This window comes from Oenanthe melanoleuca, chromosome 1A (assembly GCF_029582105.1).
Source record: "Oenanthe melanoleuca isolate GR-GAL-2019-014 chromosome 1A, OMel1.0, whole genome shotgun sequence".
Classification (NCBI taxonomy): Eukaryota; Metazoa; Chordata; class Aves; order Passeriformes; family Muscicapidae; genus Oenanthe; species Oenanthe melanoleuca.
In genome coordinates, this window is record NC_079334.1 from 67,346,598 (window position 1) to 67,372,925 (window position 26,328).

General features: G+C 45.8%; 1 protein-coding gene and 1 long non-coding RNA gene across 5 annotated transcripts in view; one reads left to right on the forward strand and one right to left on the reverse strand.

Moving 5' to 3' along the window:
• Positions 1-26,328, reverse strand: part of PLXNA4 (plexin A4) — a 435,362-nt gene that overhangs the window by 351,352 nt on the left and 57,682 nt on the right. The window lies entirely within an intron of this gene.
• On the forward strand, positions 12,823-15,271 carry LOC130248580 (uncharacterized). The gene is made up of 3 exons (XR_008839654.1): positions 12,823-14,285; positions 14,361-14,664; positions 14,703-15,271. It is a non-coding gene; the product is annotated as an uncharacterized LOC130248580 (long non-coding RNA).

A 26,328-nucleotide genomic window follows, 5' to 3' on the forward strand; every position in this document is an offset into this window, starting at 1 on the left:
TATTCTGCAGCTCTTCCTTCTCTCTGTGTCCTCCTGGAGCATTAACCACAGCCTGGGCTCTCCCTTTCTCCCAGGGCTGGCTTGCTTTTTCTGAAAGAGCAAAGAGGATCTGACTAAAGAGGGAATATTCTTTATTTGCTCCAAAGGCAAAGCTCCATCTCATGGTTATTGGACTCTCCTCCCACTTAAATCTGAGGCTGTTTGCTGCCTGCTCTGAGCTCCCTTCACATTCTGTCCTGCTTGACTTTCCCCCAGCTACCTGTGCTACAGACCTTGGGAAGAGACAGCCAGTGATAACCTTGGAGATAACTCTAGGTTTTCCATCTACTGGGAGGAGAGAAAATAGCTTTAAATAAAAATGTAAATGTAGAAGGAGAACAAGAGGTGATAACAGCAGCCAGGTCCTGCTGTCAAATAGCTCAGTGTAGTGTTTACCCTTCATAGAAAGCCATGAAATAGCCAAAGGCTTTTCTGTCTTGAAAAGAGCCAGCAATGAATCCTGTTCAGTTCCTCTATTTTGCAGGTGCTCTCAGAAACATGAGTGATGGAAACAATGAATTAAAAGCACACTCCTGCCTTCCCAGTTTCCCTCCAGACAGCCCTAAAGTCACTTTTTCCCCCCTGCTTTCCTCCTCTCTGGACCAGCAGAGAGGTTCAGTTTCATGTTTAGGGATCATAAAAGCATCATCCATCCTAAAGCATGGAGAAAAGGAAGGAAGAGAGCAGTTCCATCCTCCCAGGAGGCAGCAGCCACCTCCATGCTCCAAAGGATGCTGAGACACCTCTCATGACAAACTGAGGCAAATCCCAAAGACTTTTTAAAAAAAAAAAAAAATTCCCTCAGAACTATTCCTTATAACACTCATGCTACTGGAAGATGAGAAAATGAACTGGTCCATCTTCACACTCTTCCTCTTTTTGGGTACACAGTGGGTTGGGCTGGTCCTAAAACTGACCTTGACCAGGCAGCACTTCAAAAATCTGTGTGAAGGTGAAAGACAGCTCTACCTCTCATTTAACCTCTGTCAGTCCAGACAAAAAAAGGTCACCTGGAATAGCACAAATTTCAGTGTAGACAATAAAAACTGTGTTTTACCATAAGCTCATCTTATTTTTCTTTAGGGAAGCATTGGGGAAAACAGAAAATGGAAGAAGCAGAAAGCAGTAGGACAAGGAGACAGATTTAAATAAAAAAATAAAATAAAATAAAATAAAAAAACTAATAAGGAGAAAAGAGAAAAAAAATCTACATTAAAATATATATAATTAGCAAAAGCTCTGCACTGACACAAATTATTTCTGATCTTTTAGGCATCATTCCAGGGAGAGAAGAAGGGTCAGAGAACCCAATTTCCTGCCCTTCTTCCATGGAGCTTCTCAGTGCCAAAGCAGCAGAGCATTCCCATCACCCCAGCCAGTATTTAATGTCACAATACACATATTTGCACGGTGGAGGAAAGAAAAATACAGATGCTCTGGCCATTCATTGTTCAGCTACCCAATAGTCCTTTAAGGGAGAAGGACAATCATCTCTGCCTGAATGGGTGACACTCCAGAAGAAGTAGAGACCAGTAATCCTCAGAACCAGCTTGTTCCTTGTCCACAGAACAATTCCCAAAAACACCACAAATCCCAGGTAGTCCTTAAGTTCACCTGGCTCTGAAGTTTTATTCAGATCCCCAACAGGTCATCCCATATCACCTATTTTCCTGTGGCAGCCTAAATGAATTTTTCTCTGACTGGGAGAAGGATATAGGTTCTGCTTTTCCTTAGTATAAGTGAAAAAAATAATAACTTGAAAATAATTAAAACTTGCAATTTTTCATCCAGAGGTGACGCATTCCCTGCAAAAGTCCCTCATTCTTACAGCAGAAAAGACAATGAACAATTGATCTCTATTAAATTTCCGTGGAAATTGCTTCCTCCACCCCAAAAAAGAACCCATCAAAACCCAATAACAAAAAAAATCTAACAGTGCTAAAAGCTGGATTTCTCAGCAGGAAAGGAGATCAGAGGAATAATGCCTGTCAGGAGACTTGTCTCAGTTTCCAGGTGATTTTTACTCCATTCAGACTTTCTATCTTGTGTCCATGTTTGCTGTTTTTACCAAACACTCCATAACAACCCTTTCTTTACCAAAACCTCCTTTTCAGCAGCAAAAACTGAGATTTTCCCTTCCATGCTCTCCCAGGACTTGACTTTCTGGACATGTCAGATCCATCTGAGCTTGACCAAATCACTTTTCAATCCCAGCAGCAGAGCCTGGGTGCAGATCCCCTCCCTCCTCCCAGCCTGGGTTGTGCACACCCAATATCCACATTTGCATCAGGAGCACTTTGCAAGTGATCTGTTGGTTCATTGTATTAGAATTGCAAACAAATGGCATCATTTTCCCCTCACAGCTCTTCCTGGAGAATTCAGCGCTGATTTCCAGGCATTGTCGGGCTCCTTGACTGACACTTCTGCTTGATTTGAACCCTTTGAGATTTCTCTCTGCAGCCACTTCTGCTCATCAGTTCTTCTGCAAGAACTCAAGGAGCCCTGGCACCTGTGTCAGGCTCCTCATTTCCCTGTTCTGTACATGATTTATGGCTGCTTTGCCTTTGTGACAGTGAAAAGTGGGGATGGAGGGGGCAAATTCTACGTTTCATGTAATTCCACTGATTTCAATATTTGCTGTGTGCCAGATGGGCACGTGCATTTTTATCCCACCCAGACCTCCAATGCTCTAGGCAATCAATGCACTATTTAATCCATCAAGTGCTGGGGTTTTTTTTCTTTTTCCTATATGTTTTTTTTTTTCTTTTTAACAGACTAATGTGAATTTGCCATGGCTGCTGTTAGATCTGAAACCACAGCAAAATACCTTCAAATGCTGTCACATTCTTTGCTTGCATAGATTTGCTTTCACAAATATTCCTGGATCCTGATGTGGCAGACATAGAGAGATTTGGGATCTGGCAGAGGAAAATACAGGGGCAACACCAGGAAATGATTAGATCCCAGTTTTGCAAAGCTGGGCCTTTCTGGAATATCAGTGCCAACAGAACAACCCACGTAAAGGTGGCACTGTGAAAAGTCTTTCTTCTCATTAGAGAAAACAACAGGATTTTAAAATTCCTTCTGGGATCTGTGAGGGTCCCAGGGAAATCAGCAGGAATATTTGCACTGCTGTCACTGGGAGCTGCACCTTGATGGAAGATTTTTAGGATATTTCAGCATATTCTGCCTTAGAACAATGATATTTGGGAACTTTCATTAAGTGTCTTCACCCCCCCATGAATCATAGAATCCCAGAATGGTTTGGGTTGGACCTTAAACATCACCCAGTTCCAACCCCATTTCCATGGCAGGGACATTCCCACTGTTCCAGCTGCTCCCAGCCCCATCCAGCCTGGCCTTGGGCACTTCCAGGGATCCAGGGGCAGCCACAGCTGCTCTGGGCACCCTGTGCCAGGCTCTCCCCACCCTCACAGGGAACAATTTCCTCCTAATAACTGGTCTCAACCTCTCCTCTCAGTTTAAAACTGTTCCCCCTCACCCTCTGGATTTACCCTGAGGATAAAGTCACTTTCTCTCTTTTTTTCTCAGCCCTCTAAGAGTGCAAAGCCACGATGAACCTGAGCTAAAGTGTCAGAGATCAGCTCTCCCTGCAAATGACCAATTAGGGATGCCAAGATCCAATCCATCTACTAATTTATGACTTTAAAACAAAGCACCAGGGCAGCACAGCCACCTTCATTCAGCACCAGTGCAGAATCCCCAGCTCACAAGGCAAAGGGGCTTTGGGATGCTCAGGATGTTAAGCAGGAAGCACAGGGAAAAGATCTTTTACTGCAGGAAACAATCAATTCAAGACAAGTGAAATTATCTGAGGCCTTTAAAACCAAATTGTGCAGTGGATAACACACTGGGCTGATGTTAACTAGGAGGAGATAATTGACAAACCCTCCCAAACTTTGCTGACTGGATAACTGAGCCCTCACTCAGCTGGATTCAAAGTGATTCCAGGCAGAGACCTGAGGGCATCTCAAGGCAGGAATGAGCTCCTCTCTGCTCCTCTGCCTCCCACTCAGCTCGTGGAAAGCCTGGCCCATTGCCATTAATAATGATATCTCCTGGGTGTGTTTCCCTTCCCACTGGCTGACTGATTTTATTACTGTGGCAGAGAACTGCAAAATATGAAGTGCTCAGTGTAGCAAAATGACATTTGTGTAAGTTATATTGTAAATAGTTACTGACACGCTGACGTTGTTGGTAATGTAGGGATGGTAAGAGGCAATTAATTACATTAGTGCTCAATCAGCACTGAGCAGGGCTGCTCTCCTCTCCAGTCCAGCTGCTGAGGTGTCCTCTGGAGAGGAGGCTGGGGATGCAGCAGAGTGCTGCTGATGCCAAATGATGGCACTCAGCAAGGCTCTGCCCAACATCTGTGCACATCTGGAGCCAGGATGGGAATCTGCCTGCATGAGCCCTGAATGGATGGGGTGTCTGGAAGGTTTCAGTGCTGTCCCAGCCCTGAACTGAAGCTATGAGGAGAAAAGGGCCTTCACAGCCTTTTCCTGGTTCCTTGGATGAGCATCAAGAATCATCTTTCTTGCATTGTTTTTTTTCCTGCCTTCTCTTCCCTGTTTCTTCACATCCTTAGAAAACCTCGCTGCGAATCTGAGAAACTGTTTCAGTGCTGGAATAACTCAGGCTTTCTCCAACAATAATGTACATCCAGGACAGAAAAGACCATTTCATGCCTTTATGGATGCAATTCTCATGTTTATGAGAATGTCTAAGCCCCTGGGATTTATGGACTCTGATATCTTCATTGCTTACTTGAGGAAATGGCCTCAAGTTGCACCAGGGAAGGTTGAGGTTGGATATTAGGGAAAAAAAATTTATGGAAAGAGTTGTCAAGCCTGGGAACAGGCTGGGCAGGCCAGGGGTGGGGGGATTTAAAATCCTGGAGGGATTTAAAAGCTCCTGGGGATGTGGCACTTGGGGACAGTGTGTAGTGGTGGCCTTGGCAGTGCTGAGGGAATCATTGCACTTGATGATCTCTAGAGGTTTTTTGCAACCTAAATGATTCCATGATCCTGTTTTATAAAATCCATTATTTTGCTCATCCTGCCAGAGTTCATTGCAGGTCAAACCCAGAATCTCTGAGACTCTGAGTAGCCAGACCATGAGGGCAGAAAAAAACCTGTAAAGTCATCGAGTCTGACCCTCTTTTAGTGCAAGAAGAGGCTCCCTTGGGGACACCAGGGCAAAAGGGCAAAAGGACACAGAGACACAGCTCTTGTGCTGGGAGAACTATTAGCCCAAGGAGTTAAAAAAGTGACAGAGTGATAAGAAGTAGCCTGAGCATGAGGGATAACTTCCTGACAGCAAGAACCACCAGGCTGCAGGGGAGAGGCCGGGGGGAAATGTCAGGAGGAGCAGCACTGGAGCCACTCACAACAAAATATATTTGCAAAGAAACCTGCAGTGACCAGGAGACTAAACTAAGCCCAGTATCTTGGCAATAAGTCTTCTGCATAGCTAATAATTCACCAGGAGATATCTGGAGACACAAACAATGTCCAGAGAGGAATGCAGTTGACTTATTCCACTTCAACAGCTCCTCCAGTTCATGTGTCCCCTGGGAGCTGCTGCTGAACTTGGCTGAGCAGAGAGATTTGCAGAAAGGCCAGAATGCAAATCCCTCCCCTGCACTGGCCAGCAGCAGCAGCAATGCAAGATCCACCACCACACGTGTCCTTACAGGCAGAAATGTCCCAGCCCTTCAGGGTTTCCCATCTCCAGGTGACCCCAGGGAAGGCTCTGAGTGTCCTCCAGGGGGGATTTGAGATTGAGGACAGGTCTTTTATCAGTAAAAAGCCATGCAGGGAAGCCTGATCCCTTCCCACAGCTTCCACCTTCCTGAGTGACAGCACAGCCAGACATGAATCACAGGATGGTTTGGGTTGGAAGGAACCTTAAAGCTCATCCAGTTCCAGCCATGTCCATGCCATGGGCACTTCCACTATCCCAGATTGCTCCAAGCCCCATCCAACCTGGCCTTGAACACTTCCAGGGATGGGATATCCACAACAGAAGTTCCAGGGTCTCACCACCCTCTGAATAAAGAATTTCATCCTAACATCTAATCCAAAGCTGTCCTCTGCCAGCATGAAACCATTCACTGTTCTATCACCACCTGCCCATGGAAAAAAATCACTTTTCCTTTTTTAAAAGTCCCCTTTAAGTACTGAGAGGCCACTGAAGAAGCCATTCATCACCCCAATGATCCCTGGGGAGTTCACCCACCAAGGACAACGTGCTCATCAGCAGCTTCATGAAGGTCATGCTGATTCCAAAGATAAATCCAAAAGTGGTTGGGATTATCCACTTCCAGGGTTGAAATCTTCCTGACTGGGATAGGAGATGCTGGGATATTAGACCCAGAAAGATTGAGTGCATCCAGCCCTGGAGATCTGAGTGAAAGTTGCTTGAGAATGTCCCTGAATCAAAACTTGCCTTCACTCCCTGGTTCTGCCTCTGACTCACTGTCTGACCTTGAGAAAGTCATTTAATCTCGCTCTGCCTCAGGATCTGGATTTAAAAAATAATTATTATGGCTGATGTTTTATGGGAAAAGACTACTACCATATAAAACATCTTTCCAAAATGCCCTTTTCAAATCCTCCATCAGAAAACAACAAGCTACAGGGGGTGAGAATTGCAGAATTTATTAAGCCTTTCCCAATGCCTCAGTGCGTTTGACTAACTCTCAATACAAACCCTGCTACATTTAAATCAGAATTTGAGACCATGAATTGTACATAAAACCTTCCATCTTGCACCCCTGGCAGCTTAAAGTTCTGATGAGGAATTGTGTCTAATTAGTTATTTTGTCATTTGCAAAGATAGCTGGGTAATAAATCACTATTTCTAGCTAGAAAACTTTGACTTAGCATCTCCCCTCCTTCTTAATCAACTTCTGAGCCATTCATTAGGTTTTCATCCAGAAATCCTTTTTCAAACCATTGTCAAGCCACCAACATTTTTCAGGTTAAAATGAAGCTGGAGATTGGGTGGCTATTTTCTTATTTTATGGGGAGAAAAAAACAATCCCTGATTGCTGTCAGCCATAACACCATAACACATTCAGCTTAGAGCTTATCTTCTGTAAAATAAACATTACTACAATTCTTCACCTCATGCTGAGCTCTCCAGCCAGAGAGCCAAGGCAGGGGTTTGTTGACAGCATTGTTGGCCAGAACAGCTTTTCTCCCTCTGGTTATCATCTCTGGGGAAGATGGAAAAAAATAGAGAGAGTTCCTGTCCCTTCTTCATTCCTCAGCTGGAATGGTCCCTCCAAGAGGAGCATCATCCCAACAGCAAGTACAGAAAAAAAATGAATGAAGAGATTGAGAGCTCAGTTCTTCCCTCCCACATCATTTCTCCTTCTCTCATGGCACAGAACCAGGAAGCAGATCTTTTATCTGCCACTCATCCCAAGTGCAGAGACAAAAGTCTCGTGAGTGGAGCCACCACAGCTCAATCAGTGTCACAATTACTCCTGTCACTCACAGATTACATGATTCCTTCTGATCAGAGACCTCCTTGGAGCTGAGATTCTCAGACACCTTGGCATCACCTGCTTCTCACACAGCAGGAACAAGGCAAAGAGAGGGATCTGCTCGTTCAGTAGCTTTGGGAGCTGCAGTGGTGGCTGTCACTGTTGTTTAATGGACAAAAGAGCTGCTGCTGGGCCCAAAAAATAAAAGTGTTTTGGGGTTTTTTTCTGGCATGAGTTATACCTCCAGTTATTTCAAATCAAAATACTGATGTAACAGCTTTCTGATCACAGCTTGGATTTTCTTCACGGAGTTTCCAGCCAGCAGGATCTTCCTTGCTGCAGCACTGGAGGGTTTCTGGAGCTCTTCCCTCACCTCCAAGCAAGGAGACAACACCCAGCAAGGGGGATGGACCCTCCCTGTGCCCTGTGCTGCAGGGATGAGCAGCCTGATGAGAAATTCAGTGTCAGGAGCAGGATCAAGGGAAGCCTGGGTGCTCCATCACCCCATGGCAGCAGGATATTCCACCTTCAACTCAACATCTGCCCAAAAAGGCCATGGGGAGTGTCAGAGGGAGCACAAAGGGATCCAGCAGGAGTGTCCAGAGTGTGCTGATGAATCCTAAATCCCTGACAGGGAGGGGAAGTCACAGCCAGGAGCATCCTCAGTGATTACAGCAGGGAGGGAAATCCCAGATGGAGGGCAGGAGTGTGATGGACCCTTCTGCTCTGCAGTGTCCCTGGGCTGGCCAGCAGCTTTACCATGATAAAAATCACAGAATCACTGCATCATTTAGGTAAGATCAAGTCCCCCCATGAAGATCACAGAATGGTTTGGATTGGAAGGGACTTGAAGATCATTTCATTCCACCCCCTGCCATGAGCAGGGACCCCTTACACTACCCCAGGTTGCTCCAAGCTCTACCAACCTGGCCTTGAACACTTCCAGGGATGGGAAACCTCTGCCAGGGCCTCACCACAACCCTTCCAATAATAATTTTTGCCCTAATATCTAATCTAAACCTCCTCTCTCCCAGTTGCAAGCCATTCCCCCTTGTTCTGGCAGAGGCAATGAGATCACAGCCAGCCTGCCCTGCTTTCCCAAGTTCAAAAACGAGCCCTGGATTCATTCACACACACTTAAATCCATCTTTCACATGCCTGAAGGTTTCACCATCCTCTGAGATCTCCAGCAGCAGTGGGGAAAGGCTGGATGAGTCACAGGCTGGAGCTGTGCCCTCCTGCCATGGCCTGGGTGTCACACACACACAGATAACCTGAGCAGAGGTTGTGCTGGGGTTTGAAACCTGCCCCACCTCCCATCCCAACAACTCAGAGCTCTGGGAGGACAACTCAGAGCCAGCCCAGGCACAAATCCAGCCCTGCTGTCTGCTCTCCTGGCCTCAGAGTTCATGCCAAGCTCACAGGGGTGTTGGATCCCACAAACATGGGGGTTTTTGAGCTTTCTGTGCTTTCTGGCACTGACCCCTTGGAGAAACTTCTAAATTTGAGTGATGGAGTTAAAATCACAGGTGTGCAGTTAAATAGAAGTGTGGGATTTCACATGGTGAAGGGTTTTTAATTTAAGGTTTTTATAATATAGCAACAGGTATGGGACAAGCTGGAGGATTTTGGGTGGTGTCTCTTGGGGTGCTCATCTTCCTTCTTCTCCATGATTTCAGGCAGTTGGTTGGACAGTTAGCACCACACTGAGGGTCACAGGAATTGGATTATTGAGTTAAAAGTATAAATAATATAGGTGTTAATTCTCTATTGGACTGTTAGAGACCTTGTAGTAGCTAAATCTGTCTCCCTTTTGCTCACTTTTAGCTGGTAGTTAGAAGTGCTGCTGAACTTTCTGTGCTTTTGATAAGATTTCATAAAAAACCAAGCCTGAACATGAGAAAATCAGTTTCATTCATGTGTTTTTTAATCCTGGCTCTGAGTGAAGATGGAAGAGACTCCAGACAAAGCACTGATTAAGTGGTGCAAACACCATCACCCTCACACTCAGGGAGCTGCCAATGGGTCCTTGACATGAAGGGCAAGATCATGGGGTGGTAAAAGAACAAGAGGAGTTTTGGATGGTCCTGAATCCCACTGGAATGGGCTGAATGCCCCTGAAACCCCACTGACCTCACACCCCTTCCACAGACACTACTGCCCATCCTTCAGAGCCCTGAGGGCATCAGTTTTTGGAAAGAAAAGCTCTGACACCAAACACAGAGATTTATCATGGAACCACAGAATGGTTTGGGTTGGAAAGGATCCTAAAGACCATCCAGTTCCACCCCCTGCCATGAGCATCTCCCACTATCCCAGGGTGCTCAGAGCCCCATCCAGCCTGGCCTTGGACATTCCCAGGGATTGGGGAAGCCACAACTTCAAGGCTTTGGCCTTGAAACTCCACATTTCAATTCATAAGCCAATCCTATAGGTCCACCCCTTAAAGGCAGGTGAAGGTGAAATACTCCCCCAGGTTGGAATATCTTATTCAATCCTAAAATCATCACAGCTGGAAAAGATCTCTAAGATCATCCAGCCCAACCATCAACAAACACCACCATGCTCCTTCCTGACAGTTTTCCTGCTCCTTGTCCTGAAACCAAGGGCAGAAAACCCCCAGAGGAGCTGGACTTCACATCCACTCTGATTCTCTCTTGGGTCAGAGGCTCTTTCTGCCCTGTGGAGCACTCAGGTGTCATCTTTGTAATGGGAATTTTGGTCAGGGAGAAGAGAAAGCAAGAAGCTGACACTTCTACATGCACCACATTCTAATTGGGGTCAAGGGATGCAACAGTTGGAGAGCAGCAAGTTATTTTCTGCATCACTGGCCTGTCAAAATTATGGTTTTTTTGCTCAGAAAGGAGGAAGGAAAAGGACAGAGTCTGGGAACAGCTCCCTGTCAAGTCACTTCTAGGAAATGTGGAGTGCCAGCAGCTGCCACCCCAAGCTGGGCACAGCAAGGTGCTCCATCCTCACTGTCCTGGAGCTGTGGTGGTGATTGGAGAACCTCAACAATAAAAGGAGGAAAAGCAATTTGAGGCAAAATCACCCAGAAATCATTTTCACAGGTAGCTTTGCCCATGAGGTGACACAATCCTGTTGACATTTGGTGGACTTTGACTTACCAGGAGTGTTTACCCAGTTCCCAAGGGCATCAGGGTGAAGTAATCACCTTTTTTAAAACACCTTTGCACTGTCAGGCAAATTTCCCAAATCCCAAAAAATCCAGCCTCACCTGAGTGCAAAAGATGAGTATCTCCCTCCCTTCCCAGCTCATTGCAAGAGAAAGATTGAGAGCCAGAATCTGGAAAGATCCATGTTCCAGCTGATCAATGGTGTGAGCCCAGACCCTCAGCTGGGAAAGTCTCTCCCTGGTGACAGAACAGCTACAGGCTCAATGTGGATGTGGAAGAAGAAGAGAGGAGCTCTTGTGATGATGAGCTTTGGCTGGAGAGGACATCTGAAGGGCAGGATGCAAGTGAGGACAGGACAGAGAGCTAAAATCTGTGAAAAAACCTCAAAAAGCATTTTCATCACAGAGCTGGAGAGGAAAACATAAAAAATTGGGGCTATAATGAAAGTTAGAAGGGCTGAACTGGAGATTCCAGAGACAGATACAGCTGTGCACCCCCAGGAGGGATCCCTGCCCTGCACTGCCCCACTAAAATGGTTTTAATTTGACCCAGAAACCTCACAAAAGCACAGCTCAGTGTTAGGTGAGGTTTCCCTGCTGCATCCCTGCACAAGCTCCCAGTCTGATCCCCTCTCCATCCCCCACAGAACCAGAGACACAAGAACAGCACCCAGCTAGGAGCAGCTCCATCCTTAGCACACACAGAGATGTGTACAGCCTTCCTCATAAATGAGTGATGAGGCCCCTTTAATTGAATTAATTGTGAATGCTGATCCCAGGATGGATTATCAATGGGAAACAGCAGCACAAGCACAGGGAGCTCACCCAGCACTGCTCCCTGGTGTTTCCAAACTATGGGAAAGGAGGGAGGGAAGCCCTGTTGGGGTTCTGCAGCACCTCTCACCTGCTGGAAGCCTCCAGCACATCCTGGAGGTTCTTTAGGTTAAAAAAAAAAAAAAAAAAAAAAAAAAAAAAAGAGGGTATTGCTTGAAATAATCTCCTCCAGAGCCAGCACAGCTGGTGGAGAGGAGCTGGAAAGGGGGGACAGCACAGTGGTGGAGATAACTGAGATGTGTGCAGAAAGCAGGGTGGAAGCAGGTGAGAAAGATCCATTCCCCTCCTCCCACAGCCATTCTCTCCAGAAAAGATGCTTCATTCCACTTCCTCAGAATTCCTGCAGACATCCCCAGGGCTGTTCACTCCCACAGCAATTTCAGCAGGACCAGGATTTTACCATTTCAGCTAAAAAAAAAAAAAAAAAACAAAACAAAAAACAAAACCATGACTGCTTCACACATCCAAAATAAACTGCTCTGTGTGAAGGCATTGGCACCTCAGCAGCTCAATCCCTCACTCTGGGATGGGCTCTCAGTCCTGCAAATTCAATACATCCCACCTGTTGCCCTGGGATTACCTTCCCTCTCCAGTTAATCCCTGGCACAGCCAGCAGCTCATCACCCTCCACAAGCTCTATCCCTGGCAGTGTTGATCAAAGGCTGTTCCTAAATTTCCTCAACAGGCTGCCCAGAGAAGCTGTGGCTGTCCCTGGATCCCTGGAAATCTCCAAGGTCAGGCTGGATGAGGCTTGGAGCACCCTGGGACAGTGGAAGGTGTCTGATGATTTTTAATGTCCCATCCAACCCAAACCATCCTGGGATTCTCTGATAATTTCCTTACACCAAGCAGCCCTTCAGCCTTCTGTGACCCATCAAATTTTCTTCAACCAGGAGATGAAACAAATAAAACCAACTCAACTCCCTCAGTCACAAGTTTTAGGGTAAGATTTTGGTGGCGCTGAGTCTATCCAAAGCTTGTCTCCTGTCTCCAAAAGCAGAGATGACACTTCATGGCACAGGGAGCAGATTGATTTCTCCTCCAGTGCAGGAAATAAACTCAGGGAAATCTCAGCAGACACATCACAACAGCAAGGAGGAAGGGGGTGGGTGGTGGAGCTTTACAAATCCAAGCTGAAGGCATGGTGGAGTGAAAAACTGAATAACCAGTGAGTAACTTTGGGTCAGGTCTTGTAAAAAGGGCTCTGTAGCTACACACCACTTACTAAACTAAGAGTTAAACCCCACATCAAGGACACTTCAATCAATTACCACTGTCTGATCTTTGATTACACAATTTTATTCTTCATTACACAATTAATACAGGCAGAAGATGAGTAGGGAAATTCCCAGTCCTTGCACTCTTTACTGTGCTCAGCACCACAGCTTCTGGGGAGTGGATTTATTTACTACAGCCAGTTTTATTCTCATCCACTCTGTGACCTTTGTGGTTGGGAAATTAGCAGTTATTAGAAGCAGCTAAAATAATACAAGATAAAATAAAACAGCCCCAGCATCATTAAGCTGCAATTATTATTGAAATGCGACCTGAAAGGGATTCCATCTGTGTGAAACCCTCTCTCTTTAGACACACAGATATAGATAATATTTAAAAATAAACAGGGAGAGCTCTCTCTCTTCCTCTGGAGGTGTAATTATACAGAGACATCATCTATACACAGCCACCCTGGGTGTAAACTCCACCATGCAGATACAGTAGGCGGTGTAGGCACGAGAAGAAAGTTATAAACTCTATTTAAAACACCATCATTATTCAGAGTGTTTGACACCTCCAGTATTAAGAGCTACATTTGCAACAAAATCATGTTCTGTTTGCTAATCACTCAAACACCAGTTTCCTACAGCTTCCCCCTCTCCTCCAAGCAGCTGAGAAACCAAGAGGTATTTCCTGCTTGTCAATTAAAAGGCAAAGCAGAACTGGCTGTCCTCAAAATAACCAGTGCAAATTCCTCTGAGCAGGGTGCTCTGTGATGAGTCAGCTCCCCCAGGACACAGAAAGCAGCCATCAGAGGAGCACTTCAAACCCAAAACAAAACAAAAAGGCAAAACTGACCCTGTCCAGCACCACGGGAATCAGAGAGGCAGCAGCAGGAGCACATTTCATATTGTCTGCTGATAAACCCCTTCTTCAAATTTGGCTGTCCTGTGTGAGGTGAGCACACATCTCTATCTAATGTTCCAGTGGATGCACTTACAGAAAAGACAGGTTTGAGGCACAAAAAAACCCACAGGCGAGGCAATTTTTAAGCATCATTCCAAAGCTGGAATCAATTCCCATCACAGCAAACAGAGGAGGCTCAGATTGGACATCAGGAGGAATTTATTCCTGGAAAGGGTTGTCAAGAAGGTGTTGGAATTCCCATCCCATGTCCAAGGAATGATGGAGGAAGCACTCAGTGCTCTGCTTTAGCTGAAAAAGCAGTCACAGGTTGGACTTGATGACCTTGCAGGTATTTTCCAACCCAAATGATTCTGGGGCAATGGTTCTGTGACACCTGAGGCTTTGGGGCTGTGGTTCCATCCCACTCTGGGCTGGGATTAAAGGAGCAGCTGCATCCCACAGACACCTTGCACACAGCAGCATCTGGGGAGACAGATGAAAACTCTCCCTTTGTTTGGGGTGATGATCTCTCCCAACACAGAGCAAAAAGTGCCTTTGGCCCAGCCCTAGGATGTCAGCTCTGGGCTGCAGCAAGGACAGCATCTGGTTCAGGAGGCACTTGCCTGGGTCTCAGTTTAGGTCCAGTTCCTGTGCCAAATTCTTGATCTCAATTTAGGTCCAGTTCCTGTGTCCAGCTCCTAGATCTCAGTTTAGGTCCAGCTCCTGGATCTCAGTTTAGATCCAGCTCCTGGATCTCAGTTCCTGGGTCCCAGTTAGGTCCAGCTCCTGGATCTCAGTTTAGATCCAGCTCCTAGATATCAGTTTAGGTCCAGTTCCTGTATCTCAGTTTAGGTCCAGCTCCTAGATCTCAGTTTAGGTCCAGCTCCTGTGTCCAGTTCCTAGATCTCAGTTTAGGTCCAGCTCCTGTGTCCAGTTCCTAGATCTCAGTTTAGGTCCAGTTCCTGTGTCCAGTTCCTAGATCTCAGTTTAGGTCCAGCTCCTAGATTTCAGTTCCTGGGTCTCAGTTTAGATTGAGTTCCTATGTCCAGCTCCTAGATCTCAGTTTAGGTCCAGCTCCTGGATCTCAGTTCCTGGGTCTCAGTTTAGGAGCCCTTGGGCTGGGCAAGCAGAAGCAGCAGATGAAGGTGAGGATGGAGCCTGCAAGGTTTGCAATCAGAGCCACACAAGGGGATGGCATGGCAGGGGCAGAGATTTGACCCAAAATGCCCGTTCCAGTCCTACATCTCCACACAATGGGGCAGAGCTCTGCTCCCTGAGCCTTCAACAAGTCCTGATGTAGCAGTGTGGGCTCAGAAAAGTCCTAATATGGAGCAGGTCACATTTTGGAGAGGACATTGATCTACCTCCTTCCTTGACCTGCTGTGGTTTGAAATGAAGCCAAGGGAAAAATCAGGAACTAATCCAGCAGCTCTGGGAATGAAGCAGATGGAGAGTTTTTGTTTTTCATCACAAAGTCCCAACTGTGCAGAAATAACTGCAGAGAGGTGACTGGCCATGACCCTCTGGGGACAGCAGGACTGAAATCATGGTGACAAGGGGCTCAGAGACAGAGGGAGAATGGGACACAATGAAAAAGAGAGAAAAAATTCTGGCTGATGCTGAGAGCAGAGGAAAGTGTGGCACAGACACACTGAGACTGAGAACTCTGGAAACCAAAAGGCACCAGCAGCTGAGGAGAAGGGGAGCTGGGATGCTCCCAGAAGGGAAAGATGCTCCTCATTAGGCCAGTTCTTCTGCAAAGATGGCTTTAAGAAATTGCACCTCAACATCACAGATGTTGCATCTCCTGTAAATCACTTAAAAAATAAAAATAATCACAGGGCCACGTGCATTTGGTGGCAGTGATGACCACCCTGCACCCTCTGCCCTTTTAAACATTTCTCTCTTTTAGTGGGAAAAGCAGAGCCTCCAGGAGCAGCAATGGGATGTGGAAACACAAAATTCTGGCAGGAACTCTGTGGGTTGAGGATGTTTTGAAATGTGTTAGACATTGAAATATCAGGATAAGGCACCAAAATTTGCAGACCTTGTGTGAATCCAGCTGGGGAAACACCAGACCAGTGAAGAGTCATGAAGAAATCTGGGATTTAGTGGGGAATAAAAGTAAAGGGGGTATAAAATGCACCACAAGGCACTCTGGAGGCTGTTGGAGCACCAAGCCTGCTTTCCCTCCTCACTTATTCATGATCTTCTGGCAGGCTCACCCCAACCCAGCTCATGCAAAAAACAAAAGCTGGGAGCTCACAGTGCTTTTCCAGGGAGCTCCAGGAGCTGCAAGGGGCAGGGAGGGAAGGGTGTGAATTTTGGGAAGCCAGGGCCTCCCAGTGGGATGCAGAGCAGGGATTGAAGCAGAGCCACTGTGGGGAGCTGTTTCCAATTGGGACTAAAAAAAAGCAGGGAAAGGGATCCTATAATCAAGGATCCTTCTGTTACCCCTCCTCACAGGCACAGTCTGGCTGAAAAAAAAAATAAAAACTGGCTCTCAGTAGCCTCAATAGAAAAAAAAAAAAAAAAAAAAAAAAAAAGTTTATTTTTGCATGCTGCTCTGGCCACTGTCTCCTGGTTATTGCCAGCATGGGGTCAGAGTTTGCATCCTCCAGAGGAGCAGATATCCATGGAAGAGGCAGCAGGAGGAGTGTGGTCACCTCCTGCCCACCACAGGGCTGGTTCAGGCTGGAAAGGAAACACTGATGGAGACTCAGGCATCCAGGCTTTGCTAATTCCCCACTTTTTTATCCTGCTGTCAGCCCTGGGAGATGTCCTCTCATATCAGCACTGCAAGGAGGAGATAGAACAAATGTGATAATGCCAGATGCTGCTGATAAAGGAGGGGAAAGAGGCAGGTAGGGCTGCTTGCTCCCCCCCAGGGAGAAGAACTGAGATAAAACCACAGCTCAGAGCAGCCCAGCACCTCCCCTGTGAGGATCCTGATTCCACTGAACAGAGATTTTTCTCCTCCTGCCATTCAGGAATGCTCAGCACTGACTTGCAGGACCCCAAAAAGATCTGATGGACCTTCAAAAAGTGCCCATCCCAAAGAGACCCTGCTCCTGCACAGAAATGGTGCTCACTATTATTATTATTATTATTATTATTATTATTATTATTATTATTATTATTATTATTATTATTATTATTATTAACAATAAATGGGTTTGGCTCAAGGCAAAAGCATGGCAATATGAAACCACCTTAAAGAATGTTCCCTTTAGCCCTTACTAAGAGCATCCTGCAATATATAATTCAGGTCTTTGTTGCATTTCTTTCCCTGCAGGCTCTGCCTGAGGGGAAAATGAGGAGGAGGGCAGAGCCCTGTGGCCAAGGGCAGTGATGGGTCAGGGTCAGCACCTCACCCCAGGCTGAAACCCAGCCCTGCTGCACCCTCAGATGCAGGCAAGGGGAGCAGGTGATGGAAACCCAAGCTGGGCTCCAGCTGCCCAGCTGCTATAAATAACAAATAACACCCTGATGGCTCCCAGGGAAAGGGAGCAAGAGCAGGCTCTGGAAGCACAGACACACACACTGGGGCAGGGCAAAGCAAGGTCCTGGCAGATCCAAACCCTGTGAAATTCATACCAGCTCCTGGACAGGGTGAGGAGAATAATAATCCTTGGGTTTGGGGGGTTTTTAGAGAATCTCAGAGATGGGGCTGCTATTCAGTCCTGGTGAGACCTCAGCTCTGGAATCCTGTCAGACCTGTCAGAGAGGGACAGAGGAGATGCTCCAAGGGATGGAGCTCTGGTGTCCAGCCTGGAGAGGAGAAGGCTCCAGGCAGACCTCAGAACCCCTTCCAGGGCATAAAGAAAGCTTTTAGAAAAGAAGAAGATAAGGAAGCTTTTAAAAAAGAGGAAAAATAACTTTTTACACTGGTGGGGATGCCCAGAGAAGCTGTGGCTGCCCCTGGATCCCTGGAAGTGCCCAAGGCCAGGCTGGGATAGTGGAAGGTGTGACACACACACAGGAATTGGAATTGGATGATCTTTAAGGTCCCTTCCAACCTAAATCATTCTGTGATTCCATAATCCTAACCTGGCTCTATAATTTATTTAATTCCTTTGCACCCCCAGCCAAGGGAATGGATTCTGCATTTCCTGCCCTTGGCAAACTGCTGAGAACTGCAAGAGGGAAGATCCCTTCAACACTGGAATTGTGTTTGTTCCACCCTCACACCCACCTGTCACAGCAGCCATGGCAAACACTGGCCAAGCTCCAAACCAGGGAAGGGAGAGTGTGAATTTTGCAGCTTCCAGCCTCTCATGTGCCTCCTGCCTGGCCTGTCCTGAGCATGCCAGCCAGGTTCAGCTCTGCTCCCATTTGAAATTAAAGTAATTTAAAAATACCCCACTCTCATGCCAACAATAACTCTGTCATGCCACACTGGCTCTGTATTTATAGCCACGATTTCTTCATGCCACACACCCCCTGCACTGCTCCCAACAGCACATCCAGACCCATAAAAAGAGATTTTGTTGTTTTAACCACAGTGGTGACCCCTGTTTCTGCCCAGGAGTGAGTTCCAGCCCCAAAACCACACAGCCACATCAGCACTGAATTTCCCCACGTTTGCTCCTCAGCAGCAATGACAAGGCAAAGTCTCCCGAGGGTAAACACAAAGCTACAACCACTTCCATTTGAGCCATAATTGAAAATCAATAGCATTGGTAGTTGCAATGCTCATGTGCTTAAACCAGAGGTCTGGGAGTCAGGAGGAGTCAGCAGCAGGAGTGATTTCTTCTCCCAGCCATGACCATAAGGAGAGATTTTTATTTATTTTTTTAAGTTCTCTGAGCTTGTGATCCAACACCAATAAAATGGAGATAATCCAGTGTTGGGTTGGAATGCACCAGAGCTTCAAAAGTGCTGAGCAGAGAGGTGCTGGGACACGCTCACAGAGGAGTTATTTTTAAATATATTGAAGTGAAAGGCAGCAAGGGATGCTGAGCCTCCCCCTTTTTATTTTTTTAGGGCCATCAAAGAAAACTCTGCATCAGCAATTCCCTGCTCCACCTGATTGATGCCAAGGAGCAGCAGTGCCAGGACACCCAAACTGAGACCAGCATCCCTTAGGAGGAATCACACAGAAAATATCCTCATTTGGAAGGGACTCACAAGGATCCATCAGTTCCTTGCTATCAAAATAATGGATTTTTTCACGTTCCCTGACCTCTGGCACCTGGAGCCCCAGGAAAGGCACTGCCTCTTGGTGGATATTGCCAGCAGCTCTGGAAAGAAGGGATTCACTTCACTGACAGGGTGAAACACCATCATGGAGGTGAAGGGGAAGGAAGGTGTAATTACTGATTTATCCACAGGGTCTGTGACAAGAGAAGAGGATAAAGATGCCACCAGCTACATCATCTTTAAATCAATCACAAATCAATCTATTTCCCTCCTATTGCTGTCTCTCTCTCCCTCCTCAGCTGCAGAGAATTCCACCATGCACTGCTCCACATCACCCATCAAGAGCAGGTTTTAACCAAAACTGCTCCAGTGCAAGCAGAGCTATCCCAGAGCAGGAGGATTTGCTGCAGCATGAAAAGTTGTCCCTGAACTGTCCTGGTAAAAGCTTTAATTAAACAGCAGGGAGAACATCTCATTTCTTTATTCCAGTCCAAGCAGCACAACTCCTGTTGATAAAACTTCCAACAATTAAGCTATAACTGAAAGTAAACCATGATGACACACTTCTCATCTTGTTTTAAGGAATAATCTGCCATCTACACCAGAAACTACTTTCTGAATTTTTGGAACCCGAAAGATTTTATGATTTAGAAATTATGAGTAATGAATTAAAATTTTAGAGCCTGCAAAGATTAAGAATTGAATCCTTAAAGCCTCTTGAAATTAGTACAGCAGATCACTGACATGTAACCAGGTTTACCTGCAGTAGTTCATTTATAGTTTGGAAGGAAACCAGAATATTTCCCAAATGTTCTTTGTTCACCCCAGGAAAGGGTAAATAACAGGTAATTATTAATATAATGCAATGCTGCCTGAGCTGCTTCACATCTGTCCTTCAGCTCCAAATTCAGCTCCCAGCTCCTTCTGCCAGCCCAGGTCAGTAACACCAACCTGGTGCTCCCAGGCACGGGCAGTCTCACTGGAATTCCTCCTTTTCCCCAGCCCAGCTCGGAGGTGTCATTAAGAATCCAATCAATGTGACGTCATGGGTGTAATTGAATTATGTGCATGCTCAGCAGACCTTTCCCACTTGGTATCCCCATTGGCTAATGTTGGATTATGATGGATCATGCACAGGGATATATGGAACATGCATGAATAACCCAAGCATGCATTTTTAATGATGTGATCCTGATAACTTCCCCCTCCTAACAAAATCAAAATGAATTAAACACAAGTAGCTGTCAGTGGCATTAAAGAAGAAAAGGAAAAAAAAAAACCTCATCATTTAAATGGCAACATGAAATGTTCCCTGAATTGCAGGGTGACTGGGACATTTGTTGTAATGATACCAATTAACATATCTATCTATATTTAAAGTTTCCAGGGCAAGAAGAAAGAGCAGCTTGGGTGATATTCAGGGTAGGGAAAGAAAGGTGTGGACAATGGATGGCTGGGAGTGAATAGGGCTGAAATGAATGGGGTGATTCAGATGAATGGTCTGACAATGGATAATCCCCCAGAAGAACAAGTCCCCAGATATAGGACAGAGCTAGCAGGCTTGTGACATTCATTAAAATAAAATAAGGGTGAAACCTGCAAACCCAACAGCCAGAAATGATCCAAGTCTGGCAGAGTCAAGGGCCTGGCTTGAGACTCTGCAGTGGCTGAGTTGATGGGACATCCCAGAGGAATTATTTGGCTGCAGTGGTTTTGCTTTGGGGCACAGGGGATTTCACTTCCATACCTGTATTCCCTGATTTAAATAATCAGGATCAAAGAAGAAGGAATCACTTGCAGGAATGCTCTGACATCTTGGATTTGCATTCTGAATTATCTTGAGCTCTTCCAGCTCCAGCCAAGAACCATCTTGCCAATCCTGGACATGTCCAAGGTCAGGTTGGATGAGGCTCAGAGCACCTGGGACAGTGGGACACGTCCTGCCCAGGGCAGGGGATTGGAACTGGATGATTTTAACATTCCTCCCAACCCAAACCACTCCATGGTTACATGGCAAGGTGGAAACATGGCCTCAGGTTTGTGTGTCTGCATCTATCACAGCCATCCAGAAAATCTTTCACCTTCTACCACAGCAATTTATCAATATCAATTAACTAACAAGCTCTCATGAGCTCTCTGCCCAGCTTCAACTACCTGGGCTAACACATTCTGATTTCTGAATCCCTGGGAAAAATGGGCAGCAACTCTGAAAAAAAAAATAATTTTAAAAATCCAATTTTTAAAGGTAAGTCCTTGAGGACTTCTAAAGATTTTGAGTCATAAAGAAGAAAAATGTGTTCCCACTCTGCAGATCAGGAGTTTCTGTGTGTTCAGTGAAAATCAGACATTTCTGTCTCGTTGCAGGTTTAGGATAAAGCAGTGTCACAGACCTTGTTCCTAATTGCAGACTGGCTGGACACGGTGGCAGAGGATGGAGCTGCCAGAGATCCCAGGATTTGTCTCATAACAAGCTCATTAGCTCCAACATCAGCCCCCTTGCTGCTCCAAAACTGACCCAGGGCCCTCTCAGGATTTGTGCTGGAGCAGCAAATCTGGAAACCTGTGGAGGGGAAGCCAATACACTTCATAACAGATGAGTGAAGGGCAGTCCTTTGAATTAATAGTGAGTTAAATAAATAAATGAGAGATGTTTATCCCCTCTGAGTGCATCTGCCATGCCTTGCTTGCCTTTTCACAAGAATTTGGCACTCCAAGCACCACCAGCACGTTCTGAAGATGTTGGGACCAAGAATAAAACACAATTCAGGGTGGGAACAGGGCCAGGGAAAAAACTCCTCTTCCCCAAGTGCAGCAGAATTACTTGTTAAGGACAGCTCTGTGATTAAGGGAATAATTTTACTGTCAGCCCAGTGACCTTGAGATTTATTCCTGTTGTGTACCCAGAGTTTCTGCTGTGATGTCCCCCATGGAATCACCCCTGCACCACATCAGGAGGGGAATTTTGTGACTCTCCCCTTAAGGATTTGAGTTATTTATAAAGAAAATAGGCAGATATCTCTGGAGTGGCATAAATGATGCTTTGTACAGTAACACACAAGGACATCCTGGCTAGGGGGTGATGTGAGCCACTCAAAACTAAATATCTGCCTCTTCTCCAGGTAAATCCACTTTAGCTCAGAGTCTGAATGGTTTTGCTCTCCCTGCAACTCTGAGGCAGTCCCACTTCCACACCTGTCAGCAGAGCTGGGAGGATAAATACATTTATTGATTTGATCTGCTGGGCAGCCAAATCCTACAGCTGGAGAGTCTGAGTGGCAACTTTAGCAGCATCCACAAGACCAAACAGAGACAATCAGGGTTTGGTTGGAGCACCAAAACTTCATTTCCCTTAAAAAAAAACCTGAATTTTTTTTTTTTTTTTTTTTTTTTTTTTTTTTTTTAAGGGAACTAGTATTTATCAAGAGAGAAGGACTGGGAAAAGACACATTCTAAAATGTCAGCATTTCTGATGCAGCAAGAGCTCAGTGCCCAAAGTCCCATCTGAGTTTTCCTGACCATGGTTTTGAGTTTGTGAGAGAGGGGAAGAACCATCCCTTGAAGGGATCATTGGTGACCAGAGCTGGGAACTGCTCTTCCCAGGAAAATCATCCCTTAAAAACACCATTACTGACTTACACCAAAAAACCTTCCAGTGAGGTGGGTTTTTTCCCCTTTCTTCTTTACACTGACTTCTTTGTTGTATGCAAATACTAAATAATGGTATAATTTAGACAGGGTTTGTTGGTTTTTTTCAGTTTAAAGAGAACCAATTCATCTTTAATGAAGGAAAACCTGAATGAAAAAATGCTGCAGCTTTGTTAAACTTCAAAACTAAAATCACTCCCTAAAAAGCTGCTGAAAGATGACACATCACTGGGAGATATTTAAATGCAGACAGCAGGTTTCTAACAGTTCCAGGGAAACCTTCCTGTTGAGCAGAAGGAGGGCCATGGGGTTAAAACACAGCCATCAAAACCTTTATTGCTTCATTTTTGTGAAGTCATTAACCACAGGAGGACCCCAGATGTGCCACAGCTCTGGCAGCTGGAGGGAAATCCAATCCCCACATCAGGACCTAATTTATGACCAACCTGTTGGGAAGGGGCAGGGAAACCAGGGGTGCACAGGGAGCTGGGGAAGGCTGTGTGCCCCTTGGAGGAGCCCCCAGTCCCATCAGGGAATTTCTGCAGCTGAACCCCAGCACCCCCCAGCTCTGAAATCCAGGTCCAGCTGCCTGGGAAGCAGCAAGATGAAATCAAAGGGTGGCTGTGCTCAGGACAGGCTCATGGCAAGTGAGAGCTCAGGGAAGAGCAGGGCAGGGATGGGGAGAGGGGAATGATTGGCACAAGGTTGTGCTGCAGTCAGCAGCAGAGCCAGGAGCAGATCAAGGCTTCCTGCCCTGCCATGATGTCACAGAGTTTTTTCTGACCACCCCTCATGCTCTGCACATCACCCCCAAGCCAAGCTGGCCTTCCCCATCCACTCCTGTTCCTCTCCACATTTCCCCCTTTCAGCATCTGCCTGCTCCTACTTGTGCCCTTTAGACTGAAAGTTCCTGGGTGTCAGGGCCTCCTGCAACTGGAATAATGCACCTGAAAGTATCTTGATTTCATCTTTGCATGCCTAAATACTTGCTCACTTCTTTAATCCACCCCATCCTGCCAAATCAAGTCTCCAAATCACGTGGAAATGCATTGGGCATTCCAAAATATCTCAAGTGTCACCCAGAGCATCCTGTGGTGCTGCTGCAGCAAAACTCACCTGTGACTGCCAGATGTGTGACCCCAGGGGGACCCCAGCCTCCCCTAACTCCCTGAACCCACTGGTCACTGCAGATGCCATAAATTCTGGATGTTTTCTTTCCCTCCTAAGCAAGAATAAAGGTTTTTCCCTCAGCTTTCAGCAGCTTAGGGAGGGTTTGTAACAGCACCAAAAGGAATCCATGGATTAGGTGGTGCTGATGTGTCAGGTCTGTTCCAGCCCCTTTTTCCCCCAAACCACCTGAGCTGAAGTTGCAGCCCCTGCTCTCAAGCCACCTTCTCTATTTTCTTTGCCAATTCCAGGAAGAGCAACCTCCACGAAGGAGGTTGGATCCCACCTGCAGTAGAATGAAGAAAATAGGAAGAACCAAAAGAAATAGCCCCCTCTGGACATGTTAATCAAATTTCCTGCATGAAATAACCCTGCACTGAGCTTTTCTACAGTCATAATGTTGGAGCACCTCACAACCACGAGCTGCTGATGAGAACCTCATCAAAGCAGAAACACCATTCCTGTCACTTACAGGCAGGAAACAGAGAAATAAGGGATGTTCACATCTGAACAAGTTGTCCTCAGCTTCCCTTAGCTCTAATGGGGAGAAAAAGAACCTTTTTGGACATAATTCACCTGCTTTAGGGCACTTCCATTCTCTTACAGAATGAGTTGTGTGCTAAAAGATCTGATTTCTCTCCCTGGAGTGGGAAGGGAGTTGGCAGAATTTCCTGGGAATGGAGATTTCTCCATTAAATGAGATGAAACCCCACTCTCCAAAAGCTAGGTCCATAAAAGTCAGTAGGAAAGCAGGAAGTGAGTTCAGGATTCTTACATTTCAGTCTGATCAAACTGTAAATGGACATCAAAGGTGAACAGAGCCAAGGGGTCGTGCCAGGAGTAACAAAATTGTGGGGGCTTGAACAAGCTCCTTCTGGGTAAGGAACACAGGGGATGGAGGAGGGAAGCTGGAATACCCTAAAAAGCAAGTTAAAAGGACATTCAGGCAAGGTGATTAAGGGAAGAAAGGGGATGGATGAAGGACAGCAGAGATGGGGGTCACAGTGCTCATAAATCACTGCAGATGTGAGGATGATCCAGAAGGAGCACACACCGACTGTCCCAGTGAATATATTTGGAAAAAACCTTGCTGAGACACTAATGGAGGAACTCAGTCCTGCCCCAAAGATCATCTAACCACCCCCTTTTCATTTTAATAACTGCAGGATAAACAGGGAGAGCAGACAGACAAGTCTGAGATCACCCACAGGGAGCAGATCCCACCACAGCTGAAATCCTGAGAGTGAATTCCTGGGAATTTGGCTCCAATTCCAAATTTCTGTGGCTTATTTTTATTCAAAAAGTAAAAACAGAGAAGTAGATTTGGGAACCAGGTGACCAGGCTGATGTGGAGGGAGGAGCTGCCAGGTGGCCAGCAGCACCTTTCCAACAAAACAAAAAAAACAACAAAAAGCAAGAGCAATTAAAGAGCAGCTAATGAAATCACCTGCCGCAGGGAATTGACAAAAGATAGAAAATAAGTCACTTCAGAGTCTGCCAGAGCATCCCTGGCATGGACAGGGGATATATTTAGTGCCAGTGATCTCATCTTTCCTAGCAGGGAGGAGAAGGGCAGCACTTCCATGGCAATGTCAGGAGAGCTGGGAGAGGGAAGAGCCTGAGATTTCCTTAACAGGGAAGGAAACAGCACAGCACAGGGTGGGAGGCAGGCAGGGGCTGCAAAATGAGCAAGGTGAAAACCCCAGGAGTTTAAAAAAAAAAAAAAAAAAAAAAAAACACCACAGGATATCAATATTAATTAATAAAAAATGGCAGAATCAGTGTAATGACTATGGGGGTATTCAGCTCTTGCTGCCTGGGACTGCTCAGAGCTTTTCTGGCAGGGTTGAGCTCAGATCCCCCTTGCCAGGCAGCCTGGTTCAAACTACAGATTAATCCCTTTTTAAGAGAAGGGCATAAAACACCTTGGTGAACAGCCCTGCACCTGCACCCATTGTGCTGACAATTTGTTAAAGCAGAGCATTGGAATATTAATTACAGCAGATCTTCCAATCTCCTGCTCTCCCTCTCTGCTTTACTGCACTGCCAGTCCCCTAAGAAGAACCAGATTCCTCTAAAAACTGAGAGGTTGGCTTTAAAAAATCATGAATTAACAATCAGTGCTCAGCTTAACTTGCTATTATAGTTCCTATCAGTGTCAGGATGCATTTGGGACTAAGTTTGTATTTATGTTGTATTTACCTGCAGCCCTCTGCCCTCAAAACAAGAATATCCCAGTCATGTGCCCCAAAGCCAAAACCATATTTTACATCTCTAAATGAACAGATGGAATACACCAGGGCAGTCCTGCACTGCTCACCATTTTAAAATATATTCTTTTCCTGCTATATTATGATAATTTATTTCACTACTGGGGCTCCCAGGTGAGTTCAATCCTCCAGCTTCCAAGCAGACAAAAATGCTAACCTGGCAGAAGAAGTTTAACAAAGAGACTAAAGGCAGCAGTCTCCTAAGATCTCCCACCTCTCCACATATTGCAGACTAAGACAGACGTGCAAGGAAAACAGACATACAAATTTGGAAACATTTTCTTTTTTTTTTTTTTTTTTCCCTCTCTCCATTAATAGAAAAACTAGCTAAAAATTCAGAATTTAGGTGGGATTTGGGGAATTAATTTATATTATCACAGGGAGAAGGGGCTTGAAAGCATCCAAAGATTTTGACTTTTCCATCTCATGGTAGAAATATCTGTGATAAGAGAACTAAT